The 14060-nt window shown below is 42.1% G+C and overlaps 1 protein-coding gene across 1 annotated transcript in view; it reads left to right on the forward strand.

The window, feature by feature from the left end:
- Positions 1–1394: 1394 nt before the first annotated feature.
- ghra (growth hormone receptor a) overlaps positions 1395–14060 on the forward strand; it is a 284488-nt gene continuing 271822 nt past the window's right edge. The window contains exon 1 of the mRNA XM_084323533.1: positions 1395–1652. The gene's annotated coding sequence lies outside the window, so the exon portion shown is untranslated. The remainder of the gene's footprint in view (positions 1653–14060) is intronic.

The following is a 14060-nucleotide window of genomic DNA, read 5'->3' on the forward strand; positions in this document are numbered from 1 at the left end:
ACATGTACACTGACAGGACACATTCTAAAAAAAATATATAAAAACACCTAACCTGACAACTCATACAGTTAACTAATGTTAAAAGAAAATCCGCAAACCCTTAAAAGCAACTCATGATAAAAGAAATAAAAGCCAAGTTATGATAAAAGAGATAAAAAAAACATTTTAAGACCAATTTGAGTTGCTGCTGAGCCATGTTTTTAGGGCGGATTTAAATCCGAGAGGGGAGTTCAGGAGTTTTATAAATGTTGGCAGGGCATTCCACATTACCGTAGCCGAGTAAAAATGTCAATCAATCAATCAATCAAACAAACTGACAGCTGGTGTTTCGCTCCTCTCACGTGCAGGGGGCGTGGCGTGCACGCCGAGGTCCCTCTAATTGATGGCCCTCGGGGTCAGGGGTTATGTTCATTGACAGCTCAAATTCAGACAGACCCCCAAGTGACGTCACGCGTCCAGTCGGTCCTCAGCGTGAGAGCTGCCTCTCTGCGCCTGCGCTGCACGCGACGTCACACACAGCAGGCTGCGAAAACAGTGCAACGTCCGTCCAACTCTCTGCATGCGTGGGAGTGTGCGCGAGGGGCGACACAAACACGCACTTAGTTATGCGATATGCCTTGACCTGAATATGCAGTTAAAGAAGCACAATACCGTGGACGGTGGACGTGACAACACGCCTTGTATATATATATATATATATATATATATATATATATATAGAGAGAGAGAGAGAGAGAGAGAGAATCAAATAGAATTGAACGCTCACAATAAACATTTAGGTATAGTCAAAAATAAGAATACACAGTCAAAGATATACATTCTACATTTTAAAATATACAGTCCAAAATCAAAAATGTGTAATACTTTTTCTTTTTTTTAAACGACCATTGTTGTCCGATTCTGCTAACATTACAGAGTGCGGGGTCACGTGACTTAATGTCAACTTCAACATCTGCCGTAAAACCATTTCTTATTCTATTCCTCGCGAACACAATACACAATAATAAGCACTATAAACGTCATGCATGCCTCATTTAACTATAACGGCGCGCCATTTCAATAGAATAATATATATGTATTATATTATTATTGACGCTAGTCCGAAGAAGCAGGCTGTCTTCATTCTTCACCCCCGACCGCTGACTGCAATCCAGACTTTCCTCTGGAGCGTTAAAGGGAAAGGGTGCATTTCTGGCGGACGGGGGCGCTTCAGGCTTCACTACCGTGTGTACACGCACGCACGCACACACACACACACACACACACACACACACACACACACACACACACCGACACACGCACACTCACACACACAAATCACGTACACGCACACAGACGCACACACACACACACACGCACACACAGAGCCAGGCTGCAGGCAGGGGGAAAGGAAAGGGAGTCCTGTCTGTTGCACACCAAACCAAATGATCATGTGGGACCGGGCAGCGGGACGCGATCTGATCAGTTTTATCGGCGGCGATGGATCGATAAAGCGCGACCAAATGAGGTGAATGTAAACATCGGGTGTGTTCCCCGCGGTCCGCAGTGTGTTGGAGGAAAGAAGTGGAGACGAAGCAGGACTTTTCCTCCTCCGCGTCCGTGTAGCAGCTTCTGGAGAGTCGATCCACGTCGCGCCTGCTGCAACTTCTTCAGTAAGTGCTTTAAAACAGAAAACTATAGTATAGGTTTATTGCATATTTTAAACCACACTGCGGCGAAATAGACCTATACGTGTGCATTTTGCATTTTAAAAAGCTTGCATTTGTACTTTATTGCTTGCATTTTGTACTTCACTTTGTACTTTAGGTTGTACATTAGTTTGTATATTTTGTATGTTTGGCCTTTATTCTTTTTACTGTGTGAAGCGCAATCCCGTCGTACAGAACCAAGCATTGTACTGTAATGTACACCATGTCTGCATGATAAATAAAACAACAATTGAAACTTGCGTCCATACTAGACTTGGTGCAGTTCGGGTTTTCTATGTTCTATTATAACTTCGGTATTTATGTTTTTCCAACACCAAGAAGACTATAGCGCGGAGGCTATTTAGGAGACTTTATATATCGACATGTTATTGAATTTTCATACGTGGCTTGTTATTTAAATGACCGGAACTTTATATCAGTGATTATTGGAATTCGACGTCCATCCCACCCGAGTCTCAGTCAGTCAGCGTGTGAGTGAGGGAGCATGAAGAACACATGTGCACGACACGCGTGGTGGCGGGTTGGGAACTTGGGACGGGAGGATATGATAATACTGGGGTTTTGTTTAGTCTTGTCTCTGAGTGGCATTTTTGGTCCATGTTGTAGACTGTTGTTGTTTATGTGGAGAATTCTCACCTGCTGTGCATCAGCTGTCTCTGCAAAACTGCTGAAACTTCTAGCACAATCTTGTAACAGTGACATTGACCTCTGATTAGGTTTAGGTTTAGGTTGACTTTATTTGTTCAGGGGGGACAGCGTACATTAATAAAACATAAATGCACCCAATTTTAGCCAAAAGGCTAATTTCCATTGGCAGACAGTCCCCCTGCCAGAAGGTACAGGCTAAAATCCTGTGTAAAAAAGGGTTAGCAATACAAACAGAATAAAAGCGAGATAAATAACATTAGAATAAAAACACAAACAAAAGCACATAGTAGAACATACGATAGGGATACAGTGATACAATACAGTCATGGACACAAGGACAGAGCACATCATGAAGACCCAGGCATATAGACACACACACACACACACACACACACACACACACACACACACACACACACACACACACACACACACACACACACACACACACACACACAGCGGAATTTAACTGGTTGAAATAGGAAATAATATTTTTTTTATTTAAATACATTACCTTTAGAGGGTTGTGTTATGGATTGAGGATGTGTATATTTTGAGGGACGCAGCTTTGGTTATTGAACGTCACACATTCGTGCTTAATATTATACAGACCTCACGATTGGTGCAGAGATCCAGTGGTGGAAGAAGTACACAGTTCCTTTACATAACTACAAGTGAAAATATATAAAATAGTACTCTGATTAAAGTCCGGGGTCACGAAGAGCGCTATATAAATCCAATCCATTATTATTATTATTATTCAAAATTAAAATAGAAAAGTATTTGATGAATTGAATGTAAGTAATTGAAGTAATCAAAAGTAAACATACATGTTTATATATGTAACGGATGGTATCGTGAAGCGCAGTCAAGAAGGGCTGGGGTGAGTAGCGGTGCTATGGGTTAAACTCACTCTCACATCCTCAAAAGACGCATAGACACGGTACAAAGAAGTGAATACACCTCTTGGTATAACGGTCTGTGTTGCTGCCCGCGGTGTGGGAGACCGGGGTTCAACTCCCACTCGGAGTTTGAGGTGAAGGGTGGACGGTATAAACGGCGTATACGGTATAAACGGTATGAATTTGCTCTACGGTATGGATTTTGACTATACCTTGTAACCGGTAGAGCAGCTCTAAAATAGCAATGACGTCATGTAACCACAGCGTGACTATTTCACTGCATTTGCCCCTAAAAATAGATAGAATTAGTCATAGATAATAGATATGTGCAAACTGGAAAAAGTTATTTGGAGGCTTCGCGCAGTGGGCGTGTCAACACGCAATTTCATAATAAACACATATCACTGCGGCGCACAGCAAGTTTCAATTTCAGTTCCTGGCATTTTTAACCAGTGGAGAAAGGGAAGAGATTTCCCTATAGTTTTTCTTATATGAATTATTCTACGTTAATAAAACATACCTGGTGATCAACTACAGTTTGCTGTGAACATTATGATATGTGTGTCGTGTTCTGATAACGACGGCTGGGCAGCGGGAGCTGGAAGCTGGATTTTGCGAGAAGCATATGCAGCTGCAGAGCCGCAGAGTAGGGGCGCTTTCAGGTCCGGTCACAGGCCCGCTCAACAGCGCCCCCCACCCAACGGCTGAATTGCCAATGGCTGAATTGGAGTATTGCACAGCGGGCCTGTGACTGGACCTGAAAGCGCCCCTGGCTCTGCGGCTCTGCAGTTGCATACTGTTGGGAGCAGCACGGAGTCTCGACTCGGGACTTATTTTATTTGGAATATAATGACTGTATACGCAAAAGTAGCCTAGTTTTAAGTTAAAATATTATAAATCTACATGCCTTGAGGATGTCATTCTTTATATAGCCTGCCTATCAGGCAAAACAAATTATTCTAACGGAAACACTGATACCGTGATATATACCGTTACCGTCTATGCTTCAAATTATACCGTGATATAAACACACACACTGCAACTCTGTACATACACCTGATTAGCACTGTATACTCAGTAGTATTAATTTATATATTTTATGCTGTGTTATTCACCTGTAGTGTATATCACTATTGCACTTTACTGCTACATTTGCACTCTGGTTGGATGCCAGACCGGATCCAGAGAGGCTCAGCTTCCTCCCCCAGGCCATCAGAACACTGAACACACACACACACACACACACACACACACACACACACACACACACACACACACACACACACACACACACACACACACACACACACACACACACACACACACACACTATCTCACACACAAACACACTACAGGTCACTTTAGGAAAAAGCAAAGGTCACTTTAAAAACATAAATGTATGTTTTTGTATAGTATAGTTAGTATAGTATAGTTACATATAGTATAACTGTGTATATTGTATAGTAGTGTATATAGGACTCATTATTACCTTTCATTCGTAAGCTTAGCATTGTATTGTATTTTATCGTAGTACTTTTTATCATGTCTATCTATTATCTATTCTATTTTATTCTATTCTATTATTATTTGTATTGTTTTTTGCACAATCAATGCGGGCATGGCCACCTTCATTTCACTACATGTCTCGTGTCTGTACAATATGTGACTAATAAATCTCTTGAATCTTGAAATCTTGAAATACTCAAGTAAAGTACAAGCGCCTCGGAATCCTATTGAAGTACACTACTATGAGTACACACTACACACTACACACTACACAGTACACACTACACAGTACACACTACACAGTACACACTACACAGTACACACTACACAGTACACAGTACACACTACACAGCACTACACAGTACACACTACACAGTACACAGTACACACTACACAGCACTACACAGTACACACTACACACTACACAGTGCACACTACACAGTACACAGTTAGGCCTGCCACGATAACACATTTTGCTGGGCGATTAATTGCCCCCGAAAATATCGCGATAAGCGATATTATTGCGACCGGTTAGAGAATTTTTTTTTGAGAAATTTATTTCCCAAAACCTTTATTTTGAAGCCCACCGCTCCGTCTTTTCCGGTGTTTAGACTTTTATTTTGAAGCCCACCGACCGGACCGGAAGTACTGTTGTTATTATCCTAGCGGCACCGCCACCTATGAGCGGCCAACTTGTCTCGTCCGGTTGTGTTTTTGAGCTAATGATAAAACAAATATTGAGATTGTTGGTGAACAACTAACTTTAGGTTAGTTTTAACGTTAGCTACTAACGTTAGATGCAGCTACTACAGGCAATCAACGATGAGGAGGAAGCGTCAAAGCAGTATATAATAGAATAGCTGTGGCGCGTAGGCACTGCAGCACGACTCGAAACTACCTACTACGTTATAATAAATGAATTCATGTTTAACTTGTCCCCGTGTCCAGTCCTTTGACTAGCCCCACCCGTTCATTGTAAACAATGATGCATGTAATTGTATTAACGTTATTCTGTGTTGTAGCTATGCTATACGTTGTATTTCGTTTGTTAGCTAATGTTGTTAGCTTTGAATGAGAATCAACACTCGATCTTTCATCTTTATTTAGCAGTCCAGTTTCTCCGGGCAGTAGCGAGTAACTACTTGGGTCTAAAAATAGCTAACGTTACACTATAAATAACGCTACTTGGTTAAAAGGAGCAACACCATTGAGAAATGTAGTTAAACTATATGTGGCGTTGCTACTGCCCCACGGAGCTGTGCTCTGTAGTATGGCCAGCGGCCCCCCACACGGACAGTGACTGACAAGGCGCAAATAGCAATTAATCGCGCCCGTCAAAATCATTGCATTACTTTTAATTATCGCGGCAATTAATCGATTTATTGCTTATCGCGGCAGGCCTATACACAGTACACACTACACACTACACACTACACCAGGGGTCTCAAACTCAATTTACCTGGGGGCCGCTGGAGGTCAAGTCAAGTCAAGAGTTTTATTTGTCACGGCATACAAGTATGAAATGCGGGGGGTCTTGCCCGCAACGATTGTGCATAATACAATAGTAATCAGGGGAGGAAACAAACTTTTTGGCTTACCAGCCAACTGGCGAGTAGATGATTTTTTTTACCAGCCAAACTGATTTTTTACCAGCCAAATATAAAATCGCTAATTGTGATAATTACTTCTTTGTATGTCTTCGTCGAAATTGATTTTCATAGTAATAATCACACCGTGTCTCTACTCTTTAAAATATTTATTAGCATAAAACATTAATAAGTGTCTCTACTCTTCACAATATTAGCATAAAACATGTATTAATCACACCGTCTCTACTCTTCAAAAATATTAGGATATCACATATTAACATGAAAGAGGGAACTATTCTGGACTGGGTTGGGCTGAACTGGGCAGTAGGCTTGGGCGGTATAATTTTTTTCACACCGTCATACCTTGCTGACTGTTCCAAAAAAAAGTACAACTGATCCAATCTTCTCAATCTTTAGCAATAACATTTCAGAACATGAACAGTTCTTCAGAACATGAACGGTTCTTCAGAACATAGGCTTCTCAGTGGTGTCAGTGGACTCATCCACAGCTATGGAAATGCACTGTGAATTTTTTTTATTCTATCACAAAGCTGTTTAATCAAATCACCAGCCAGTATTTCAGTTATTCTGGTTGCTGTGCTATCTGAGGGGGATTTGCTTTTGTTTGCCTTCAAACATGGTCTCCATCACTTCAGTCATACATTATTTTATTATGTATGCATCAGAGAATGGCTTCTTGTGTTTAGCCAAAACCCACGCCACTGAGTGAGGACTTTGTTGCTTTTTCTCGTTGTGACATAGATTTAACAATAATTCTGCTTGCAGCTTGATATGATGATTTCATTCCATTTATTTTTGTGGTTCTTAGCACTAAATTTTGAGGAAAGGTTGCATCAAAATAACGTTTGTTTCGTAGTGGCGTTTCACAAGAGCTACCGTTTCTTGGCATATTAGGCACATTGGTTTGGTGCTGGGAGGATGCACGCATATTTTTCAGTCCATTCACATTTGAATTGCAGCGATTTTCACTGTCGACTTTTCTTTTACTGGCCATCTTTGAACATGCCACATTTTTCTACTAGCTGCCTGCTGGCGAAACTAGGCTACTAGCTACATTAATCTCACAGAGATAAAACTGGGAACGAGGTTACTAGCTACAGTACCTGCAGATTAGACTACCTGTAGATGCGCTGTCAACTCTCGCTCTGACTCGAATAGTTGAAAGAGACGACACGCATTCCGTGAAGACCCGCCATACTCTGCTTCTGATTCGCAGACTGTGGGTGGGGGGGGGGGGACGCTGACGGGACGCTGAATGTGATTGGACCAGAGTAGACAGACGCAGACAGTGGAGCAGTGCTTGCAGAGGAGATAGCGGAGAATTTTGAGGATGCCTGCCATATGCACTGGATGACAGGATATATTTTCCTTCCACTTTACTTGGTATCACTCCGGAATCACATTTCAACCAAGTCACTAACGTAATGTTGCTGTCATGAGCCTGCACTATGGTAGCCTACAAGTGATCAAATAAATAAAACTTCCAACTCGCGTAACGTCTCCGCAAAAAGTTGCGCGCGGGCCGCACTAGGGCTGTCTTAAATACTTCGAAGCTTTGCAGCTTTGTTCGATGGGCATGGGATTCGAATATGAAAAGAAAATTCGATTATTAAAAAACAATATATATAAATATATGATTTAATTTTTTTGTGCAAAATCAACTCTGCCTCTCTTTGTTAACTACAACAAGCAATGCTGTTTGTTATTTAAGATGAGGTCGGACTCGGCACTGACAGATTTGTTGCTTTTATAAAGCTTCAAATGACGGCTTACAATATTTCATGAAAGCAAAGTGTTTTGTTTGTCTAAGATTTAAAAAGGTTTAAACTTTACAGCACTGACAAAGTTGAACAAAGTGCTGTACAAGTCCCACAACAAAAAAATATAAAAAGAATATTATTTTCTTTTAAACTTTGATGTCAAGTAGGGGGCCGCAAAATATCATCCAGCGGGCCGCAATTGGCCGTGAGTTTCAGACCCCTGCACTACACAGTACACAGTACATACTACACAGCACACACTACTAGGGCTGGGCGATATGATGATATTATATAAATTTCGGGTACAGTTCATTAACGATACACTTTTTTAACGTATCGTGGATATCGTGATGTTTTGCCCAAGAGGATTGTGTCGCGTCAATCTGGTCCACACTAGGCTTGGGCGGTATCCTTATTTTCAAACCGGCAAACCTTTATGTTATAATACCCCGGTGCACGGTATTTGACGGTATGACTTTCATTTTCATCAGCGGGGGGGGGGGGGGGGGGGGGTGTTACGTGTTACCAAGTAAACAAATCATCGCCAGCTCTCAGAATGATAGTCCCGTCCCGCACCGGTAGAAGCCCGCACCGTTTTAGCGTTAGCATCTAGCCTATAGCCATGGCAGACTATTTGATTCCTTAAGGGCTAGAAATTGCCTGGGTTTTGGTCATATGCTCCCGAAATGCTCCCGTTGTTTGGCTACTTCTATGTGCAGTAAAAACTACTCGAATGCTTTATAACCTAGCCATTGATTTAGTTCAGGGTAATCCAAGATTAGCCGCAGAGCTAACGCTACTAACGTGAGCTAACGCTATTTATTCAAGCTCAGTAGCTCACAGAGAGAGATAAACAGCTGACAGCGGATAGTACAGGACGGTACAAATACAATAAAAAGGCGGGTGGGGGATGTTGTGTAAACCTTGTACTCTTTAGTTCACATATAATAAGAGACTGATTGCTCCACAAGGACCACAACAACACTGCTCTCGTCACAACGCTTTACGGTATTTTCACAGCACTCTCGCAACATTACACCGTTGTGACCCACTCGCTCCACTAGAGCGGTCTCGCCCTCTGCTGGCGAGTGTGTGCACTACACTCAGTGTGTGCACTACACTCAAAACTCCGTTTCACTGTTATAGAAACTGAAGCGCATCTGTGATTTTGACGGTGACGGACGGTATTGAAAATCAATACCGTAGGTATTTCTAAATACCCTGGTATACCTTAATACCGTCATACCGCCCAAGCCTAGTCCACACCCGTTCAAACTTTTGAACAACGCCTCCCCCACACACACACTACTGCATCAAAGTTACTACTTATTATTAACAAAGGCATTCGTTTGGGGCATTAACGTTATATAGTTACACGTTCAATAACATCAGCGTATTTACCCAAACATAGCAACGTCCGATGACGACATAGATAGCAAGCGTTACTGTTCATATCTCAGCCCGTGCTGAGTTGTGCGTGCCCATTCTGCGGTCTGTTAATAAAGTTTTCAATCAGACAGATGTATGGAAAGGCTTTTATTATAACATTTGTTGCAGTAAAATCATTTTGCCTCGTTTAGTCATGCTGCGGTGCGCTGGTAATCACTTGTCGGCCGCGGGGAGCTGTTGTTGTCGTTGTCGTTGAGCTGAGCTCTCGTCAAAATCAATGGAGGACTTTCAGGAAAATAAAAAACGCATAGCGCTTGCCGATTGGTGCTAAGAACAGCAGGGCGGGTGCAAGCGGTGTGACATAATTGGCAGACTCGACTGTCAATCAAAATTATTCTGTTGCCGGCTGAATGATTGAATGAATGAAAACGTTATTAACGATTGCAGAATGGGTACAATACAGTACAGCTCAATACAACAACAGTGGACTGGAGGATGAAGACCAGAAAAATACTTTCGGCTTTTTTACATAAGGGTCCTCCATTTTCAATTCATCAAAACATTTAGAGACATACAAATATACAGTAGTTTCATAAAAATGCTAAAATGCTATTTATTGATTGATTGATTGATTTAAAACTTTATTAACAGATTGCAGAATGGGTACAATACAGTATGGCTCAATACATACAATTGTTAAGGGGATGCAGACCAGAGAAAGACTTTCGTCTTGTTTACATCAGGGTCCCCCATTTTCAATTAATCATATTTCATATCTAAATCATATAATATCTCATTGCTAAATATATGCAATATATAATCTAATAATCCAATAATCTAAATCTAATATATAATATAAAAATGCTAAATGCATGGGTATTTTATTTTGTCTTTAATGTTAGCTTGCAAACTAGGGCGGCTACATGGCGTAGTGGGCAAGGCGCTCACCACGAATACTGAAGACGCTGGGCTCGCCTGTTCGAGCCCAGCGCTCCACATTGCTTTCAGTTTAGCTGGTCGTCCGTACTAATACACATTGGCCGTATTAGAGGGTGGGAAACTGATGGGTGGGGATCGGGCGTTGTGGACAGCGACTCCTACAGGTCGGTTGGTGCGCCTGCGCAGTAGAATCAGGATGTGTCGGGGGCAGCGTGAGCCTCCCACGCGTTACTCCTCGCCACTGAGAGATCGAGCTGCGCAGGTGAAAAGATGCGACTGCTGTTACCTCAAGTACCGGAGGGGACTTGTGCTATGTATGACTTAGTCCACATTGCATCCGGCTTGTGGGAGGCAAGAAACAGCGTTCGTGACAGGGGAGGGTTGAATTGGATGATATGAAATTGGGATGGGAGAAAAATAGAAAATGGGAGAAAAAGTGGATAAAAAAAATTTTAGCTTGCAAACTCAAATACTGTCTTGGTAAGCCTCATAATGAATTGTTTGGGGAAAAAAAGAAAAACATTGTGATGTGTATCGTGTATCGCCGAAAGGTCCGAAAATATCGTGATATCATATTTAGGCCATATCGCCCAGCCCTACACACTACACACTACACACCACACACACACACACACACACACACACACACACACACACACACACACACACACACACACACACACACACACACACACACACACACACACACACACACACACACACACACACACACACACACACACACACACACAATCACTCACCTATAGACAGACACATTGCCAGCCGCCCTCTTATACCATAGAATTGGTAGTAATTGAATTTCATTGAGTACAGTATGTATGTGTTCCACTTGTGTGATGATAACCCATTGCAGCAGCGTTCAGCGCGGAGTCGAGAGCCACAGCTCGGCCTTCTGGGGCTTTCATCGGAGAAGAGTGAATAATGAATAATCGCACTCTCCCGACACTAACGTTATATACTTTTAAGATCTAGCCTATACTATTCAAGGTTTCATTTGTCACATATAAGGTACACACTACAGTGAAATGCTTGGTTCTGTAGTATGAGCCCCCTGAGATTGTGCTTCATACAGTAAAACAAAGTAAAAAGAATAAAGACCAAACACACTATACAAAATATACACTATACAAAATATACAACTAAAGTACAACATGCAAACTTAATGCAAAGATAACCCACTCCCCTCCAAGAGACCTCTCTGAGATGCCTAGCGATTCACGGTTAAACCAATCATTGTCCAACAGCGTTTCTGTCAACAGGAACTAGCGGCCCCCTCCCACCCCCCCTCCCTCCCACCCAGGGTACAAAATAGTTACACGCCCAGCGCCACTGGCTTGTAGATTTATTCTTTGGCGATTAGAATTTAAGGTCTGCCCGCCACCTGGCGGCTAATAAAATACACTGCATCTACCGCTTCTCCTCCGCTCCAATCCACTCCCTCCAGGCCGCTCACAGTGGTTTAACACTGATGTAATATACATGTAGTACACAGGGTTTCCGTTAGAAAAAATTGTTGCCGGTCTCAGGGTCCGGTAGATTTAAATCTACCGGTCAAATGAGAGAAATTCCGGTCAGAGTTTATTGAGCTTAAAAATAATTGACATCCTCAAGGCATGTAGATTTATAATATTTTAACTTAAAACTAGGCTACTTTTGCGTATACAATCATTATATTCCAAATAAAATAAGTCCCGAGACTCCGTGCTGCTGCCGACTTTAAATCAAATAGGTGTCTGTGGGCAGTCGCCCGACATTAATACAGTATACAATAATAAACAGCAGTCTGTTATAATCACATTTTTATGAGCTAACGAATTCCGTTATATTGGACATTTGTATTAATTATATCAAGCGAAGAACGGAGAAATTTGGCAGAGAGAGACGGCAACATTATCGTGGGTTTGCGTGATGACTCTCTCCACCTCGCAACGACTTATTTGCAAAGAGTATGGCGCTGCAGAGCAGCAGATTCAGCTGTTTTTTGGCTCTATCTGGGGACCGCTCAACAGCTCCCCCCACCCAACAGCTGAATTGCCAATGGCTGAATTGGAGTACTGCACTGTGCCGCTGCTGCTCCGGCTCTGCAGCTACACATGCACTCGCAAAACCCAGCACTAAGCTCTCGCTGACAACATTATTATACCTGCTTGGTGAAGCAACGATGAAACAAATGTAATGATTGTTTCGTTCATCGCATAGGCTATTTAATTTTAGCCTATTTTAATACAATTCAAATAATCAAATTGTGCTTGGAGGGAATTATTTTCACCGGACATTAAGACCGGAGAGATTAAATATGTCGGACTTCAACAGATTTTGCCGGTCAAATACCGGTAATTACCGGCTAACGGAAACGCTGGTAGTACAATGCCAAAGCAAGAGATGGCGATGTACAAACATGAAGGCCATTTTCAACCAATGAGAAGGGTGAACCTGTGATATCCTGTTCAGGCTTTGTCACTCACATCCTGTTTTGACGCCATTGTTGTTGTCATTAGCTTACATGCTAACGTTAATGGCAGTGACCATAGCATTGTGGCTAGGCTAGCTATCATCGCTTAATAGAGCTAGTGAATGGATAAACAACATTATTTAACATTGCAGAATGGGTACAATTACAATGCGGCTCAATACAAACAATTGTTAAGGGGCCCAGGGGGTGTAGACTGTTGTAGTTTGAGCAAATTTACACCATGCTCCAAAAAAAATAAAAAAATCTGCCGAGCGATGTGACGCGGGGAGCGCTCGATTCAAGGTGAGCAGTGAGCGAGCGGAGAGCGACTTGGGGGCGGGGTCAACATGAGCGATTAGAGGAGCAATTCGTTTCCTTATATCGCTTCCTCCAGGGTTCCAACTTGTGTTGACAAAATGCAACCCTGTTCAGCTACGGGGAATCAGCGCTCTCTCTCTAGACTAGAAAGGTGCACTCAGTAGAGCAGAGATGTCCGCCAGGGCGGCAGCCACACATAATAATAATAATAATAATAATAATAATAATAATAATAATAATAATAATAATAATAATAATAATAATAGATTGGATTTGTAATGCACTTTTTGTTCACTGGGATCCCAAAGTGCTACACTACATGGTTAAAACAGTTAAAAAAAATAGAAATAAAATGTGTGTCCCGACCGCGTGAATATTAAAGGCAACCAACTTGTGTTCAGCTTTTCGTTCAGCGTTTCTCTGATTGGCCACACGGCCAATCAATCAATCCACTAGCACACGCCCTCGCGCAAAGAGAGACGCGGCAAAAGCGCTGGTTGAACCAGCGGTGTTCTGTTGTGTGACTGTACTCTACAGCGGTGTTCTGTTGTGTGACTGTACTAAACACTTCCACCACATGACCGACATTTGACATACAGTACACCTCCTATCTATGTTGGGATTATGTTTGGTCATGACAAAACAATAAAAATCGCTACTGTTAGTAAGCTGCCACCACCCACTTCAATGACAGAGCTCTCATATTTGCGAATGCATAAACTATATCTTAAATTATGGCGATGTGTCTAATATGGCTGTCGCGAAGTCATTGATAAGTGACAGCCATATTAGACACATAGCCATAA

The sequence above is a fragment of the Notolepis coatsorum genome (assembly GCF_963971535.1).
Source record: "Notolepis coatsorum genome assembly, chromosome: 10".
NCBI lineage: Eukaryota > Metazoa > Chordata > Actinopteri > Aulopiformes > Paralepididae > Notolepis > Notolepis coatsorum.